The sequence below is a fragment of the Haliaeetus albicilla genome, chromosome 3 (genome assembly GCF_947461875.1).
Source record: "Haliaeetus albicilla chromosome 3, bHalAlb1.1, whole genome shotgun sequence".
Lineage (NCBI taxonomy): Eukaryota > Metazoa > Chordata > Aves > Accipitriformes > Accipitridae > Haliaeetus > Haliaeetus albicilla.
This window is the reverse complement of record NC_091485.1, coordinates 49,621,105-49,639,208: the sequence shown is the minus strand read 5'-3', so window position 1 is coordinate 49,639,208 and position 18,104 is coordinate 49,621,105. Positions and strand designations below refer to the sequence as shown.

General features: G+C 42.7%; 1 long non-coding RNA gene across 1 annotated transcript; it reads right to left on the bottom strand.

The window, feature by feature from the left end:
- Window positions 1-11,644: 11,644 nt before the first annotated feature.
- Window positions 11,645-17,829, bottom strand: LOC138684593 (uncharacterized). Its single transcript, XR_011323843.1, has 3 exons — window positions 17,758-17,829; window positions 16,846-16,994; window positions 11,645-13,280 (listed from the first exon to the last, which is right to left on the bottom strand). It is a non-coding gene; the product is annotated as an uncharacterized lncRNA (long non-coding RNA).
- Window positions 17,830-18,104: the final 275 nt, after the last annotated feature.

Here is an 18,104-nt window from a genome sequence, read left to right as displayed (position 1 = left end):
TGCACAGTATGTATTTCTAAGTTTCTAAACTGCTTTATGACACTTAGGACGAGAACACTTCTATAAATATAAGTGGGTGCTTTCTCATTGTCTCCACAGTTTGCCACCTGCTTCTTTTTTCAGCCGGTCTGCACAGAATATGATTTTCCTTTCACTTGGTTTCAGCTAAGCCTGGTCTGCTCAAAAACCTGCTCACAAGTTTCACTCAACTGCTGAGCAAAGATTGACCAGGCTGACGTACCAGTTAATAATTGACTAAAAGAAAATGGCTCTTCCTCCCAGAGATCTCCTCACTTTGCCGGTCTGTAACATCAGATAAGTGGGAGGTGCAGTGGTCTGCTACCACTGCTTCTATTCTTGCTTCTGCTGCAGCAAAGAGGGCAGTGAGTACTGACCAGCAAAAAGACATCAGAAACACAGCATGGTATTAAGAGCTCTTGCTCATTAAGGAGAACAAAGAGCCATATTTCAGGGTAACAGCACAACATCTGCCAAAAATCTACACAGAGCAGTTATAAACACAAATGAGTACTTTGTGTGTACATGCAGGTAATGGCAAACTTCAATCAAATAACTTGAGTGAGTAGGTAGCTTTCCAAACACCTCCCTTGCTTTCACCTCGAGGCACAGTGATGTGCACAAATCAAGCAGCTCAACAGCATTACCCTATGGAAATGTGTCCCCAGAGTCCAATGTTCCCTCTTCCTTCTCCAGTACCCCCAAAATGACTCATGTTAAAACCACAGCTTGTTACAGAGATAAAAAGAGCATGAGGAGTCTTGTCCTTAAATCTCCACCAATTAAGAAGGAAGAAATTTAAAGACATGATGATGGAGAAAGCCAATAGGAAACTTGGAACTCTGTAAAACATTTCTTCCTGCCTTGCTGTTAAATCAAATTAAATATTTGTTTCAGTTCTTTCTCTATAGACAGACAAGATTTGAATGCCTTCAGTTTTGAACTATGGCTATTAATACTAACAGGGGGTTAAATACACAAGGGATCTTAGACAGCTGCCCTCCAGCCCTCTCATCTACAGCCCTGGGAAAGGGAGCCTGCCTGGCTTACACAGGCTGGAAATAGTGCAGCATTTCTGAAAGAGATATGCAAAAAATGGTACTCCAGGGGCAAGCCACCTACATCAGCAAAGCGGAAAAGCCCTGAAAAAGGTGTCTTATGATTCTACCTATTTGAGACTCAGCTCAAAATCTTTTCCCAGAGAAGTAAACACTGAGGTCCACAGGGAAATGGAGGTGGCCTGTCAGGCATCAGTGTCGTACCAGGCAATCTTCTTCTGACTCTAGGTGTTACACTGGGTGCCGATTAATGCTCAGCTGGTGCCACAATATTGCTGAATTTTGCTCCGAGTTTGTTTCTTTCCTGAACTGATCACAAAACAGCCCTTTCATTCAAAGCTCTGATGGGGATCTGCTTCCCCTGTTGGTGTCTGCAGCTGTCTGAGATGTAGAGATCTGCATTTAGCTCCTGCTTTTCTCCTAACGGAGTTGAACTCTGAGCATGAGAGGGCCCTCTCTATGTATCTATAGGCTCCTTTCTGTGCTGCAAAAAAGGCATCTACTCCCTGCCGTAAAAGCCATTCATTTCTGCATGGAAAAGGGGGACAAACACTTTCTCCGGCTAGTGGTTGAGGATGCTCATCTGAGAGAGAAGACACCTGAGCACTACTGTCTATATGGGTTTTATCAAGTAATTTTCAATAAAAGACTACCACAGGTAATCTGAGGAGTACATTTTTATAACTGTTTAGGAATTAAAATGGGTTGCCGAAAGGGTTTCACATTTAGTAGCTACTGCAGATGAAACCATTTTGTCTCAGCAGGCCCACGTCAATGCAGCACTCCACACTGGCTGACGTAGCTTGTCTGGCTTCTGTAGTCCCAGCCGGAGCAGCAGAAACAGTTCAGGTTTCTCCACATGGCACTGAACTGTGTGGCACTGACACTTCCATTACTTCTGCGTAAAAGGGACCTGCTCTGAAGAGTTTTGTTTCCCACCTGAGCCATCTCATTGACACTAATGAAGTCCTGCCAGCTGACATCCCGTGCCCTTACAAGTGAAAGCAGGTGTGCTTCAGCAGGAGTGGGCCCTAAATTCAGATTATTTTTCTTCTGAGCCAATATGACAGGAATAGTCAGAAGTCTTTTGACTTTGCAGCCTGCAGTCGGACACGTACCTCCGTTAACTTAAATATGTAAAATAATTTCCAGAAGAATGTAGTGCAGTTTTCCAGCAGTCTCAAGAATGATTAGGGACTGTACAGTTTTGAAAACAGCCCAATGCGCTTTCAAATCAGGTTTCTTGTTGCCTTCCTTAGGCCAGGCCTAGCTTAGCACGTCATGGAAAAACAAGAACAACTTTAACAAAACAAGCCTTGTCAGCCCTTCCAGTTTTCCCACTACATTTCTTTATTCCATTTAAAAGAAATTGACCTTTTTTTCTTTCGTATTGGTCTTCTATTCTTACCGTATTGCACAACTAAAAGATCTGACATCCTTAGCTTCTAAGGTATTCATTTTCACCACACTACTCTAAGAAAGAAAATCCATGAGTGGGAACTGAAGCACCACAGCTCCAAAGAGCTCCCAGAGCCATTCAGGGAGTCAGTTCAGGGAGCACTGAGCCCAGACCTCCTAAGTCTAACAGCAGGACCTCAGCTATTCAATCATCCTTCCTTTCAATAGCACCATTTTACCTGTCTGGAGATCACTTTCACATCAACAATCTTTTTAATTGTAAAAAGACTTATATGCAGTGTATATTAATTCATAACAAGAAAAACAGACTATTTTTACTGAATTATGTTCATTCCGTATCAGGTATTTACGAATACCAGAGCTATAACTCCTTATTCAATAAACCAGGTATGTATTCATTTGAATGAATGCAAATAAGGACCATTGATTCCTTTGACCCCTTTAATTCATTAGCCAGGCAGATTTGTTTTTTAGATAAAGTGGAAGCGAAAAAATATACCCAAGGTGAATTTTGAAACAACTGTGTCAAACTGAAACTGATCCTGGAGTGATCCTTATCTGCAAACTACGGGATATTTGTTCCATTGAACATCAGAAGGATAAAATCAGTCTGAAGTCTCATGTTAGTGATTGGCAGCCACTTAAGAGCCCTGCACCTGAGAACAGGCTTTACTTTATTGACCATAAAAGTACACAATGTGTCTTATCATTCTACTACTTAGGCAGCAAAATTCTTTGAGATGGTAACTTTCTAAGTTTTCCAGTCTATAAGTACATAATTTTTAATGGGCTAGTACTTTACTTAAAAACAGTCCTCAGTGCAGTCCTTGCAAGACCCAGCCATTGCATCAGTAAATATTCTGGCCATGTATTCTGACCTTTGCTTCCAGAATTGGGAGCTGGCCAAAAGGCAGGGACATGAGGTTCTAACAACCTACGTGGAAATTTTCAAAGTGCTCGGTCTAGTAAGGACCACCCTGGCGCCAAGGGCCTTACAACACAGCCCATAAAGGCTGGCTGTACAGTACGATGGTGGGGCACTTTAAAGCATTTCTCCTTGGAATATGTATGGCTCCTTTTACAAAACAAAAAAGACTTAAGAATGGGGCAGCCACAGAACTGAGTTTTTCAAATAAGCCTGCAAAATTTGTCAAGGATTGTTGTAACACAAGGCAAGCCAGGCACCTGATTCCAGAAAAAGGGAAGCTCCAGCACCACGGTCTTTACCCAGCAGCTTGTGTGAAGTGTTCACTGGACTGTAGGAGCTGGGATTAGACCTTCCTCCTCTGCCCGTGAGGATTTGAATCCATGGTGCCTCACACTTTTCAGGGGAGGAAAGCTCTCACTTTCAGGTTATTACATATTCTTGGGGTGGGGGGAACGAAGAAAGCCCACTTCCAATTTTTCCTTTCGGAGCCACTCATTTTATATAGGATTATTAAATATTAATTGGCCCGAAGATAAGCATTACTCTCTAGATGCCTCTTTGGGCGAGGGGACACCTGTGTTTCAGTCCTGCCTCCTGTTACTACGTGAACAGCAGTGGAGCGGGGACAGGAAAGCAGGTCTCTCTTCTCCTGCTCTCTCTCGCTCAGGTGAGTGCCCAGCTGCTGGGACGATGCTGCTTCTCTTCGGCTGAAGGAACATGCAGCTACACAATACAGTGCCAAACAGCTGCAAGGGGAGGACGGAGGAGAGCCCCAGCCTGCGGTACCCCATCGCCTGCTGCGGGAGCACTTACCCCTGCAACTGAGTACATGGGCAGAAAGGAGAAGGCGACCCTGCTCTTCCCACTTTTGGAGATGCAGGAAGAGCACAGGGAGAGGTACCAATCCTGAAGTAAAATAGATGCTTCAGCAGGGTCCACAGCAATCGGAGTTCACTGGAGTCCAGGGCAACTGGAGCTCTGCTGGGAATTGTTCCCCTCTCCCCAGATCAATGTACCCCTCACTAAAGAAAGAGGGATTTGAGGGACAGAAATAAGGAACAGTGGCATCTAGGGCTGCACTAGCAGGTTTCCTGAGCCCAGGACAAGCAGCAGTAGGGTCTGAGATCTGGCACTCAGCAGAAGGCCTGACCTCTGGAGAAGGGGGGTCAGAGCAGAGGACCCATGTGCCCCAGCTTGATGGTTGCCTTATGGTCCACTCTAGACATCAATAAAAACATTGCTTTTCTTCCTTGGTTATTTAGCTCTGAATCACCCATGAAAATGGGAGAATATTCCTTGAAAAATTTACCTGTGCTCTTTATAATCTTATTTTCAAATGTGAGTCATAGACCCAAGTGACTTCTAGATTCTTTGGTTACGCAGAAGAAATGAAAGACAAGAGATTCCTGTGGAAAATGAGAATTTGTCACATCTATAGTACACCTGGCCATCACCCCGCAAGCCCTGATAACAGGGTTATGAGCAGGCAGAACCAGCATGGCAAGAGTTCTAGTGTCCTTCATCAGATGCAGATCACCAGAAAGAAGCTCACTTATAAAATAACAATTTAATTCAACCCTGTATTAAGCAAATATACTGGAACTATTTCTATCTACTATGTAAATAATTAACTTTATGTCATGTATCATAGAAGACTGATTAATCCTTTCTTGCATTTCATATTATCCAAGTGTCCTAAGTATGAAATAGTGTCTTGGCTGGTTTTAAGAGATACCTTTGGAAACACTGGGACAAATCTGCACACCACTATCCTCCATACAAATGCACTTCAGGCTTTACTCAAAACCCTCTGGAGGAAACAGGATTCTTTCCTTCCACATCAGACTGTTGCTTTGCAGGCAGTATTTGTACTGGCATATTTAAAACAAAGCCTTTCTAAGCTTTGTCTGCATACAAATGAGGAAACATGGAGTTTGTGGGAAATGGGGTACATGCACCAATCTTGGAGGTGTATTTACCACAGGTGTCAAAATCTTGAATATTGACCCTACAGGTCTTGAACCTGTAAATGGCAGGAAATTACAAATAATAGCAACTAACATAGAAGTGATTCCCACTTATGGCTATTTCTGAATTCCCTTCCTTTATTAGATTATTATCTTTGCTCTGCAGGAGCAGTTCTTCCCTCTCAGATCCACACTTTTTTAGCACAAGTGGGAACAAGAAACTAGCTGAACCATTTACAAGCGGGTTAGTCACTAATCCAACAGCAAATGCGGACTGCTATGCAATAAAGAAATCTAGGTTTCAAGCCATTAACACAAATATATAGCTTCAAGTCAGAGACCTCCTGGCACTGCTCGTCACTTTAATGAGGGGGCACTTAGGTGGCTTTTGTGCCACCCTGACCTAGGGGTTCACCGTTTTCCTAGCCTCCACTGCTTGTCCTAGCAGTCATTATTGCTGCTGAAGGATTTCTCTAATTACTGAGAGTCGTTTGCTCACCTAACCCAGCCACCTTGGTCCACAGAGGTGCCATGGCAGTTGTCAAAATGATTTTGCTCAGCCCGTGGATCTGCCCAAGCTCTGGATCATCTGGCTGCCAGTTAAGCTGGCATTAGGGCTGCTTTGTGTGGATGATACAGAGCCAAGCTGGGGGAGTGTTAGGGCAACAGTATTTGGGACTCCTTCCAGTGGTGTGAGATTTCTTGAGCATGGTGACCTGGTACTGGCAACAAGGTGTCTTACTGAGGCAAGGCTGCAGGAGCTGATAAAACAAGGTATTTCCTGCTAAAAGCTTAAGGACCTCTCTCCTTGCCTTCCTCCTAATTAAAAACCTGAGCAAAAACCTAGGGAGTAATTAATTTTTCTTCTTTTCTAACAACCACAGAAACTGACACATTTTAAGGTTTTTGTTGGCTTTTTTGTTTTCATATGCTTTCATAAACTAAAAAAAAAAAAAGGGGGGGGGGTGTCTCCTTCCAAACACAGAATATTCTGAATTATACACAATTTTTTTTGCTTAGAAAAGGATCCAGGTCCAAAGAGAGGTGAAAAAAAACCAGAAACGCTGATAATGGAGATTGAAGCAGAGGTACATCTCCCCGACTAGCACTCCCTGACAGCTAACAGCATTGCAAGAGCAATGATTTAACTCACATTTTTATAAATGCCACGTACTTAAAGGCATTAGAAAGACTTCAGAATTGTCAAGGAGAGCTACTAGAACAATTGCACTAAATTTCCTTTGACAGTTGCAAATACTTTTATTTGCCCATGCAAAATACTTACAAGTGACTACCCTAATTGCTTTGTCTCTGCTTTAAAGCAATTTTACCTGGTAAGGATAACACCTGCTAACAAAAATAGAAACCTATATTTAGGTTCTGTTACTTCATGCCTGGTTAATCTGGAGAGCATGTCCGGGAGAGCAACTGGTGTTAACCAGTCTGATAGTGTGATGCCCGCAGCAATACGAACTTGTTAATTTTAAAATAGATCTTCACCAGTAATTCAAGTTAACTGTGTCTGATCCGACTAGTTTTATCTTAGACTATTTGCTTCATTTAATCTCTTCTTTTTTGGTGCTGGGACGATTTGACCCTAATTTGATATAATGTCTTGATCATTATGTAGCCTGCATTGAATTGTAGAGACAGAGAATTTTTAGACTTGCCAAACTAATAGCTTGAGCTCAGTGGGGTTAAACAAATCATTAGATACCTAAATTTGAAGACCCTTCAGGCCCAGTTATGTGTATGTTTTGGTGGCCCTTGCAGTTGAAATCATAAATTAGCTATGGTCCCAATCAAAAAATTGTTTTATTCCACTTAGGAGGTTTAGGAAGAAGTTCACCTTCTCCCAGCTTGAGCTACAGCACACACCATAAAAAGTCCTAAAACTGATGATGATTGATAATCTTTTCTGCCTGCAGGAAAAAGCCTTCATGAAGTGATAGTGATTATCTACAGCTTCCATTGCTTTAATAGGATTTGTGTGCACTTGAGTTTTGGAAAGTCAAACAGTGTGTTCATAGGTGCTTAGATACAGACTTTGGAGCCTGATAGAAATCTCTAAATTGGAGTGTATAAGGCAATCTGACAAAACTTCTGCCAGACTTTCCTACTCTTAGGTGAAAGAAAGACGCATTTGAAAAACTGATCTGCAAAGTGTTACATTTTTACTTGTTTTCTAGCATTTGTTAACAACTTTGGTTCAAAGCACAGAAAATCACATTCGGCATCTGTTTAGCTTACGTTATTAATAAACTTACTCAACCTCAAGAGACCTTCAAAGATTTCTGTATCACAACATCAGGACTCAGAAGCCCCAAACTTTTCCTCTCTAAGAAGTGTCAAACACTGAAGAAATGAGGTTTTTAGTTTGCTGGAATTCAGGTAGAAGATGTAGCTGGTCCAGAAGCAGTCTTAAGATATTTCTTTATTATATAAACAAGCTTTGGCCCCTTTCTTCTTTAAATAAACTTTTAAAAATTAAGTTCCATGCTCTTTAGTTTTTCTCATGATGTAAGATACGCTCTCAGCAGCAGCCCTTCTCACTGGGATGGGAGGAATTGAACATTACTTGGTCCTTTCAGCTCCTGCCACCAGTGGCCCAGCTAGCTCCTCCCTGGCACAGGACACAAATGGCCATGTGTACAGGTTGCTGCACACACCAGTGGTATGGGTTGCCTGTGTGTAAAACCAGCAAGCAGACCAGTTTGATTAAATGAATCTATCATTCTGCCTCCCAAAAGCATGTTTTTTCCTTTTTCACATACATTGTGACCGTTGTGGCAGGGGAAGGATGAATAAGGCCCCAGGAGCTATGGGTCCAGGTACATTAGTTATTTGGTACATATTAGTTGATGAAAAAGACCTTTTCTCAAGGTTTAAAGACCTTCATACAACATTCAGGACTGTCTACAGACCCCTCCCAGATTGAAGTAGCTCTTTCCTATGGTCTGCACTAAAGATAAGTACAAAAATCCTGCTTGAACCTAGGCTCCCCCGCAGGGATGACCTCTGGTGGGATTTCCTGGGCCAAGTCTCAGATACCTTCTGGTTGCCAACATTTTAGGAGCACGCTGTTGTTGCTTGCTTGTGCCTGTCTTTTAAATATGCGGAGAGAGGAGATTATGAATCATTGTTACCAGTGATCTCCCCTTGAAGGAGTCACCATGAAGAAAGGTTCTGCTGACTTTGTCACCTAAAGAATCCAGCCTGCCCACTACACCATCCTGTGAAATCAAAGCCTCCTCCCACTTTCTTGAATTGTATCTGCTTTGTACATTAGTTTTAGGAACGGATGACCTTGAAGATTTATGGGTAGCAAAAGGGAAGAATATGAGTCCTGTGTAAGAAACTAGAGAAGTCCTTTGTACTACGGCTTTTATACCAACATGTAAAGCATCAACAAGCCAGAAATACATATGTTCATTGTCGCTCCGAGTTAAAAGAAGCCACGCCCTGGCATCCAGGGAAGAAATGTGGCTTGCAAAATTTAATAATACATCTTCAGGTTACTTGAAATGTTAATTATAAACATTAAAGTTTAATCCTGGTCTATGAACTTGGCTTGTCAATGGAAAATATATGGTGAAAAAGATTGTTGTAAGTCTCTAGAAAAGTGCTGGAAAGGCTCGCTGAAGTTAGCAAACTTTTCTCAAAGCTAAAGGCTCTAAGTGTTTCAAAATCTTAAGAGCAGCCATGCAAAACACTCCTAATTCTTCCACTTATCTGTACCCTAGATAATATCACAGAGGAGCGGGGAAGAGTCAGCCCAAAAGGCATGTAGGCTATTCCTGAAATAAACAGTGCAATTTTGAATGGAAAATCAGAATGAGACTGCTTTAAAGTATGTGGGGTACCCACAGAGCAAGCTGTTGGTTAGTCAAGCTTAAGATCTATAGGGCAAATGCAGGACTTTTAAAGGAGCTCAGTGCCAGCACAGATACTTACTTTCTGGCACGTCTGTCCTTCAGTTTGCAGAATGACTTCAAGAGCAGTTACTGGAGCTCTGTCTGCACCAAAATGGGAGTAGTTTGTCTCCATACATATGGCTGGAGAAAGTGACCCCCATACTGGTGGAGGGAGAAGGTTGATCTCTTCCTGGGGCCTCCTTCAGTTCTAACACAGGCTCTGTCAGACTGCGGTGTTGCTGGTGTTAAGCTCACGTGCTTTACTATTTCTCAGTTGGTTTATTCAGTTTTCTGTGGCTTTCTGGGAGATTTTTCTCTGCACATTCTGGCCACAGATTCACATATGGTTTCAGGCTGCAGAGGATCTCATTTTGAGGGGACAGCTTTTAGCTACCACTTTTGCCTTCCATGCTTTTCCATGGCATAGAGCCAAGTTCTTCCCTACCCTCCTCCAGGTTGTGGGAAGAGTAGGGATGTGATGAGAAGCAGAGGGACAGACATTTCAAAATAGTCATTCTGAAACTAAGTGACTGAATATAGCCAGCGAGGCACTGCTGAAAAGTTGTGGGAAACCTCTGGCTATTATTGTCATTCCCAGTGAACCTGGGATAGGTTGACCGCAGAAAAACTGGCACCCAGGAGCCAGCCCAGGCACCTGAATATGTGGGATTTCCATGCTTCAGGTGAAGAGCCCTACTGCAGCTAATGGTGGATCACAAGGAAAACCTGTGCAGGAATCCTGCTGGTGGGATGCTGGAAGAGAAGAGGCTTTCTGGGAGCGTCCTTATGCTTCTCTCACAAACAGACGGTGAACTAGAAACCTGGACCTGAGGTCAGTCTTGTGTTGCAATTGGAGACTGAGAGAAAAACATCTGAGCAAGTAAGTTTGTGCCCTGACAGGACAGAGGTCATTTGAAGTATTCATGACCCATTTTTCCTGTACAGTTGAGTGCAAAACCTGATCAGTTGGTATGTCCGCAACATATACTTTTTCATGTCATTGTTTTGCTTAGTTTGTAGCTATTTAAATATAGGATGAACTTTTCCTGATTTACATTGCTTCCATCTGGTCAGACTGGCAGCCCCGCTGGTGGCCACTTCTAGTCCTTAGCTGAGGAGAGAAAGCAAGCTTCCTAAAACCTTTTCATGGCAGGTACTAAATACTCTCACTCACTAATGAGAAATAATGCAGCAGGTTGGACGGCACAGCCCTTAAATTTCTGCTTGCTCCCACCCCACCGGTCTCACATGAGGCACGGTGGGAATAGCCTTGCAATCCAGGTCGATCTCGATCAAGACGCAACAAAGAACTTTGTGAGTTAGGAAAGAGGGCTGCGAGGCTAAAGTTGTAAACTGATAACAGGTTGGACACACTGCACTGTTGTGTTGTGAAAGCCTGATGTTTAGCTTCTGTTTGCTTTAACTTGCTAACATTTTCCATTCTCTGGATGTTGTAAATGTCACTTCTTTCCATGATCATGAGGCCAGGCCCTGATCTTTGCTCGGAAAAGGGTCCAGCTCTTATATCAAACTTGTTCATCATAACTTTACTGCAAACCTTGGACAATTTTGAGAAGTATTTATGTTATGAATTGTTGGAAGGAAAGCTTCTGATCTTGAACATTAGTGCAGGCAGGTGGAATGGATCGAATTTTAAAATAAAACAAAATAAATGCTTTTTAATGTATCATTTACAAGCTTCCAAGAAGCCACTTTGCTTATCAGATGCTGAAATCATTTCCAGGAGCTACTTAGAAGTAGCTGTCAATTCTCTTCAGAAGTGATATGCCTTGGAGAATTAATGAAGAGATTCCTTGCTAAATCTCTCTTTTCTGATCTTGAACTCATCTACAAAGTAAATTATTTAAATTTTTAAAGAACATTAAACTTTTTTTTTAAATAGATCAGAGGGATGGAAAATACTGTTAGCAAGTCTGCCTTCCCAATGTAATGTTCTATTTTCACACATATTTTTTAATCTGTGGGTAAGAAAGGAGATAAGCTGGTGGAAATATGAAAAGTAAAAAAATAAATAGAAGAATGCAGCAGTCTATGTAAAAAGAGCACATATCATTTGGAAGATAAATAGCATATGGAAGAGTTATTCTCCCTTTGATATGCAAGATTACCAGCGATTGATCTTCAGTGAGAGCCGTGCATAAGAATGGACTGTACAGCTGAACTACAGTTGTTCGTATTTTGCACGGAAAAAGTAAGTAGAGTTACACGCCTGCTTCTGTAGACTTCCAGTTGCAGTGATCATTTATCACACAGATTTCTGTCCATACCTTTGTTGTGCAGCAGCATGCAGTGACTGAGATCTTTATTACAGCAGCACTTACGTCATTTTTGCTGAGCTAGCTTTGAGTTCAGCAGAGTCAAAAGATAAACCTGTTCACCTTATAATATTGTTTGCTTTATTTATTGTTTTTTCCATATTACACTTTGAGACTCTCGCCATGTAATTTTATGGCTTTTAAGTTGTGTGGGTTGACCTATAACTGTAATAAAAGAATTTGGAATGAGATAACACAAGTTTTTCCATTATTTACAAAAGGTTGAATCTACTTATTAAACACCTTCCTATTCCATAACTTTGCTAAAATGAATACTTTTTCAAGCAACTGTTGTGGTGTGGTAGACCCTTGCAGCACACAGACTGGACAGGGTAGGGCTGTGCTCTGAGCTTAAACAAAAAAACCCTTCAGTTTAAATTTTTAATTCAACCTTTCTGAAGAACACTGCATTTCTTAGTTACAAATTAACAGTTTGTTTTCATCCTGCATAACTACTCCAGGACACAGGCTGCGTTTCTCATGATTCATGCTCTTCTTAAAGAGCATTAAGTTCAGTTAAGAGGATGTACAGAGAACAGAGGGGAGCGTTTTGCTCCCATTCTGTCCACAGGGGATTGATCCACAACACCATTTCACTTGGATCCCATCACATCTAACATACCCCTAAACTGCACCCCCAAGTTTTGGTCACACAGTCAGCTTTTCCTCCAGGTAGAGTAATGCCCTGTGGATGTGCCTGGGCTGCAGAGCAGGTGTGTCCCAGGGTGCACCCCGCCACCCTGGTCCCCCCACTCACCCAAACTGCGGTACCTGTGGGTGTACTCTGGAGTTTCCTTTCAGCTGTCAGCTCGAGTTTCTTTCCAAAAAAAAGTCAGTGCTCAGGAAGTGAGGACTCTGGGAACAGGGACCACTGACACACACACAGCTCTCCTCCCATTGGGGAGCTAATGCTCAGCCAAAGCGTGCATACTGCCCCGTAAGCTAGACAGCCTGACTCCTCTAGCATGGGTAAAGTGTAAGTGTCTTAAATGAGCAAAAGGAGCTCTAAAATCGTCCCAAGAGACAGACAATCCTCCTAAATCAGGATCCTAAATTCCCAGCAGTCTCCCAGTAAGATGTCTCACAAGATGGGTCTCTGAAAGCTTCAGTAACCAATTACCAACACCACCAGTAGCACTAACATTCCAGTTAACTACTTGCTAGACTGCTAAACTGTGCTGAATTTGCTTGGAATTGCACGCAAATACACATTATCCAAACTGTAGAAAGATAATAAAAACCCAGTCTGGCATACAGCAACATAAGCCACTAAAAATCCCACTGAAACTCACTGAAAATCTAGAAAAGGACAAACACTGATGTTAATAAACTTTGGATCAGACTCTCAGAGAAAGCAGTGGGTCCAGTGCCTTGCAGCCCATCCCCACTCAGTCCGTGCCATGCAGAGAGCTCAAGGCAACAGCTGAAGATTTCCTCATGCCAGGGGTAACTTTGCCATTAACGGTAACTTCACAGTGCCTCACGCCCCGCCAGTGTAAAGGTATTACAGGATCACACTGGTGGGTGAGAGGAGCTGCTTTTGCTGGCCTGAGTTAGGTCATCTCCAAGCTGCTTTCTCCTGGTATGAGTTAGGTCATCCCTGAGGCTGTCCTAAATCTCACAGTGAGGCAGGTATTTGCCTGCAAAATACAAGAAAAAACACTGTTATGCCTTATCTTGGAAAAGACGGAGCTCAATACAAATATCCTGTCATGGTTTCACTTTCTTTCTTCTTGGTTTCCTAGTTGGTCTATAGTATTGCAGAGCATCAAACAGAACCTGTCGAACTCAGGTGCTCTTCTTGGTGGCACTGATACATCAACACTCCAGTACAGCCTTTCATGCTACAGTACAGCCTTTCATGCATCCATAGCACTAACGTGTTGTTGGATTCCTACAAACAAAAAAGCTGTTCCTCAATGCCCGGAGCTGCAAGCTCTCATGCTCCCTGCCCTTGGGAATTGCTGGGCCGGAGGGAGGTGCAAGTCCAGCGCCACCCGCAAGGCCTGTGCTGGGCATCCATGTGGTCCCTGAAGGAAGGGAGATGCAATGTGAAGAATGAAATGCTCTGATGGCTCCAAGGATCTTACAGATAGGAAGACATGGCAAAGCATGGTTGCATCGACTTTGGGCCTTCTAATACCAACGATTCTGTTGTTGAGCATTGCCTTGTCATCAGCACGCTGCTCCTTGGAAAGCTACGGATGAGACTGTAAGGGTATAATATAGGTAAAAAAGGGATGAATTAGGTCCTGGCTTCACCTGGTAGAAGGTTAAGGCTTGGGATGTGCTGCAATCTGAATTTACAAGTGGCTCACCAATTTGCGGTTTATATTAAAATACATTTCATGCCCTTAAAATTATTTCGGACAATTTTGTCTTGTGCATGAAAAATATATTTCTGTATAATGCTTCCTTTGAAAAACAGTGGAGGCTCATGTAAATCACTATTTATATAATGTATTTTCTGTGCAAATAGTGGTTTACCATAATGACTGTATAAACCTAGGATGGCTTAAGATAGAGTGTGCACTTCAATGCTGCATTTTCTTTTTCATTTTTAAAGAACACAAATACTGAATGAAATATAGATAAGGAGAAAATAAGCAATAAATTATTCTGCAGTGTTATCCAAGTATTTTGAAAAGACACATTCCTCCACTACCGCCAGCCACGCTTGCTGGCAGTTGCACACAACTTGAAGCTGCCTTCTAGAACCCAGGGCTACCTCTGCAAATTCTGCTACAGCCCAAACCAGATACCAACACTGTTGCAGTTTTTAAAACCTTATCCCCCTTCCAGTTATGATGTTTCTCAGATACATGTTTTAATGTGGGAGTGTATAAAAGTGTAAGAGAGACTTTTTCCATATCATATAATCATGAAAAGGTTATAATTAAAATCTAGGGAATCACTTCTTTCAAAATGGTTCTCTAAAGGAAGGCAGGACTGTGGCAAGGAATAACAGCTAAGGAACAGAATTTCCTTCTACATCTTTCAAGACTCTGCTGCTAATCATCACTAAGCGTTAAATGGGAAAGAAGTTGATAAGGAAGTCCAGCCAGACCTCAAGATCACACATGAATTTGTCCTTTCAGAAGAGAGGTGAGAAAACAGTCCCTGCCTTTGATGTATTTTCTGATGGTGGACTGAGAATAACTGAGTAAATAACTTCTGTTGTTCCTGCAGACCATTTGTGTTGTTCATGTTTCTCATTTGAAAGTTCTTACATTTGGGTTTCTTTTGGTGTCTGCTAATCAAAATCCAAGCTTGTGATGCTGAAATATTGGTGCTTTCTGGATAAGAATTACTTTTCTTGTTATTTCTTGCTTTTACTTGGGGGATATTTTAGGTTGTATTGCTATTATAATTGGCATATTTGATTTCCACACGTCTTGAGAAACCCTTGGGATATTACAGCTAGATGCTCTTCAGAGAGTGAAGACAAAAGTCTGGTAGTCAGAATGAGGAAGTCTCAGAGAACCCATATACAAAAAATTATTAATGAAAAGCATTTGAAGAACAGCTATGAACAACAACTGTTTTCCAAGAAAATCATAGTCACTTAGATTCTGGGTCAAGTTCCCAGCTGGCTTCAGTGTAGCATTTCTGACTTCTGCCAGATATGGATCTGGCTCATTTTTTGTAAGGACAACTTCAAGTAGCTCTAGCTAAAATGAATGACAAGGCTTAGGCTTCTCAGTGAAGTAATTCATTAATCAATGTGTATATATGCATATCACCACATATAATTTCTGAAAATATGAAGAACTTTGTCCTTGTATAAGGCCCTCTAGAGTCACTAGAAAAATTTGCATGAACTTCACTGGGTTATGGATCATATCCTGCATATATGTCCATTTTTAAACCTTTTCCAGTGCTTCCTCTTTCAATGGAAATTAATAGCTTCTTGGAATCGAAATGACCAGTTTCCAACTTAGTTTTGCATAAGGAGCAGAGTCCAGTGGGATTAAATATGAATGGTGTCTTGGTAATTCATTAATCATGAAAATATGGTGTGCAGTTAGTTACATAAGTGATTATTTTTGCATGGAAATGTCTGCTACTTTTATGCCCATGCAGGATCACTTCAAGTGCAGCAGCAAGAACATACAAACGCATTCACCTCAATATACTGTTTTACAAAGAATGCACAAAGATACATAAATGTTCTGTAGACAGTACTGATTTTGTAGATGTTAGCATAATGAGAGGTCAGCGTGTCCAAGTGTCCTACCTGCACACGATTATACATGTTCCTGGTGGGGAGAAGCAGCATATTTTGAAAGTTCATGTGAGACTTTCTTCAAACCCTCCTGGCCACTTATGACCTATGTAAAATACTTTATTCTGAGGACTTTTGAAAATGTAAACATTACAGCTCCTGTTCATTTACAAGTCTGAGCAGCCAGATGAGCAAGGTTGGGCTGGCCTTCAACAATGCTGAATTCTTCTCTCACATTCAGCTAGAGAATTCTGGGTCAGGGAAAAGTAACAAGCACAAGATTTGATGTGCCATTGGAAAATGGTATGTAGCGGGGAGCAAATCAACGTAAGATGCAAGTCAGAGGACTGTTGAAACAGGTTCAGTGCTCGGTTTCCATTCGTGCAGGATTGCTGGAAGCTGAAATTCTGCACTGAACAGAGTAATTCAATACACTTGGCAAATGTAAGAAGTTGCCTCACTGGCACAGACCTCTTCTATCTAAAAATGATAGAAATGCCAGTTCCACCTTTGTCTCCTTCCAGTGCCCTTGCGTCACTGGCACCCCGTTGTCTTTTCCAAGCACGAAGGATAATCCCAGGCCCGAGTCACTCTGCTTCCGCTTGTCAAGGCCAGAGCTCTGCCATGTCCCTGCTCCTGCTAAAAAAACCCTCATGAATCCTCTCTTCTCTTGTCATCATTGCTACTTCATAGAAATGCATTAGTTTCAGGTTTTTATTTTTGAGAGAAGATGTAGGCAGATTACAGAAGTTTCAGTATCTGGCTACCACTGAAGTCTACCACTCTGAGAAAGCCATGCCCAAAAAACAGTTCCTAGATGGGAAATTGACCCAGCCATGGGTTTTTTAATTTCTTTTTTACATGGTGAAACACAAAGCCTGATTGTAAAGAAATATTTTAAATTTTTTCAGTCCTTTTGCAAGTGTGTAATGGTATTTGTGGCTGTAAAGCTATTCTGAACATTTTTCACTAATACTTACAAATATTTTGAACTGAAGGGATTAATTATCAGATTCTCATGTCTTTCGTCTTAGCTGCTGCTTTGTTCAGCATCTCACAAAACACAGATCAACATGATGTATCTCTTGAAGAACTCACAGCCAAACGGCAGCAACAGAATGAGAGAAAGCTGCATATAACAGGTGGAGAAACAGGAGAATGGAAAGATGGAGGGAATCAAGTATAAGGTCTCATGATTACTTAATCACTATGCCCACATCTTGTTCCATAATGCATACAAGATTTCAGCCACCCAATCTACTGAAATCCCTCTCAGGACATGTCAGTCCTTAACTAAGCATCCACCTCTCATCCTGCTGGGTTAACCATCCCCCTTGGCATTTTGCTGTCTTCTGTTCCACTTTATCCCATTGTTTTTTTATTCTCACGCTATATGTGAGTCTTAACATACTATTGTCCTACTGTTGCTCACGTCAATCACTTAACACGTGGAGATCCCTGGGTTTTCCAGCTGTTCCTATTCCCCATCCTTCCTATACTACCTACTGTATTTGGCAATGTCCTGTCAGCCGATCATCTTGACCATCCAACCATGCTAACAGAATGCAGCCTCTGAGGGATATTGCCGGAAGGACAAAGGCAGTGTCGGTGGTTCAGAGTACCCAGGCAACCCTAATGACTAAACTGAGTCATCCCAAAAGGGACTTAATCATTATTACTGGTACGATACCATGTTACCCCATGACAAAAGCAAGCTCTTCGGTAAGCTGCTCTGTCGCCTCCCACCACCAACCCACTGCTATGGGAGGCCAAGTCTGCAAAGCTGGTCTACCAAAAAACATTCTCGCCCAGACAGAAGTGACTGTGGTGGTGCCCCTCACACCTCCGCACTGGGAAAGAAAGAACTTACTCATGAAGTCTTCCATCCTTACCTGTTGGGATGACATTACCTCCTAGGGCAGTGCATTTAAATCTACCGTGCCTGTTCCCATGCTATCTCAACGTTTCGGGGGGACTGTCCCCAGAGGGCTCAGCCGCGGGCGGGGGGGGGGGGGGGGGGCGGGGAGGGGGCCGCCGGTCCGGCGGCCCCCTCCCCGCCCCCCCCCCCCCCCCGGCCGTATCGCAGGGCGGGGAGGCCTCGCCGGTGCCCGCGGAGAGGGAGGGCAGCGCCGGGGGGGGAGTGGCCCGGCCGGGCCGGCCCCATAAATAGCCCTCGGCGGGGCGGCGGCGGGAGGAGCCGTCGCCGCAGTCGCCGCCGCCGCCGCCGCCGGCTGAGTCA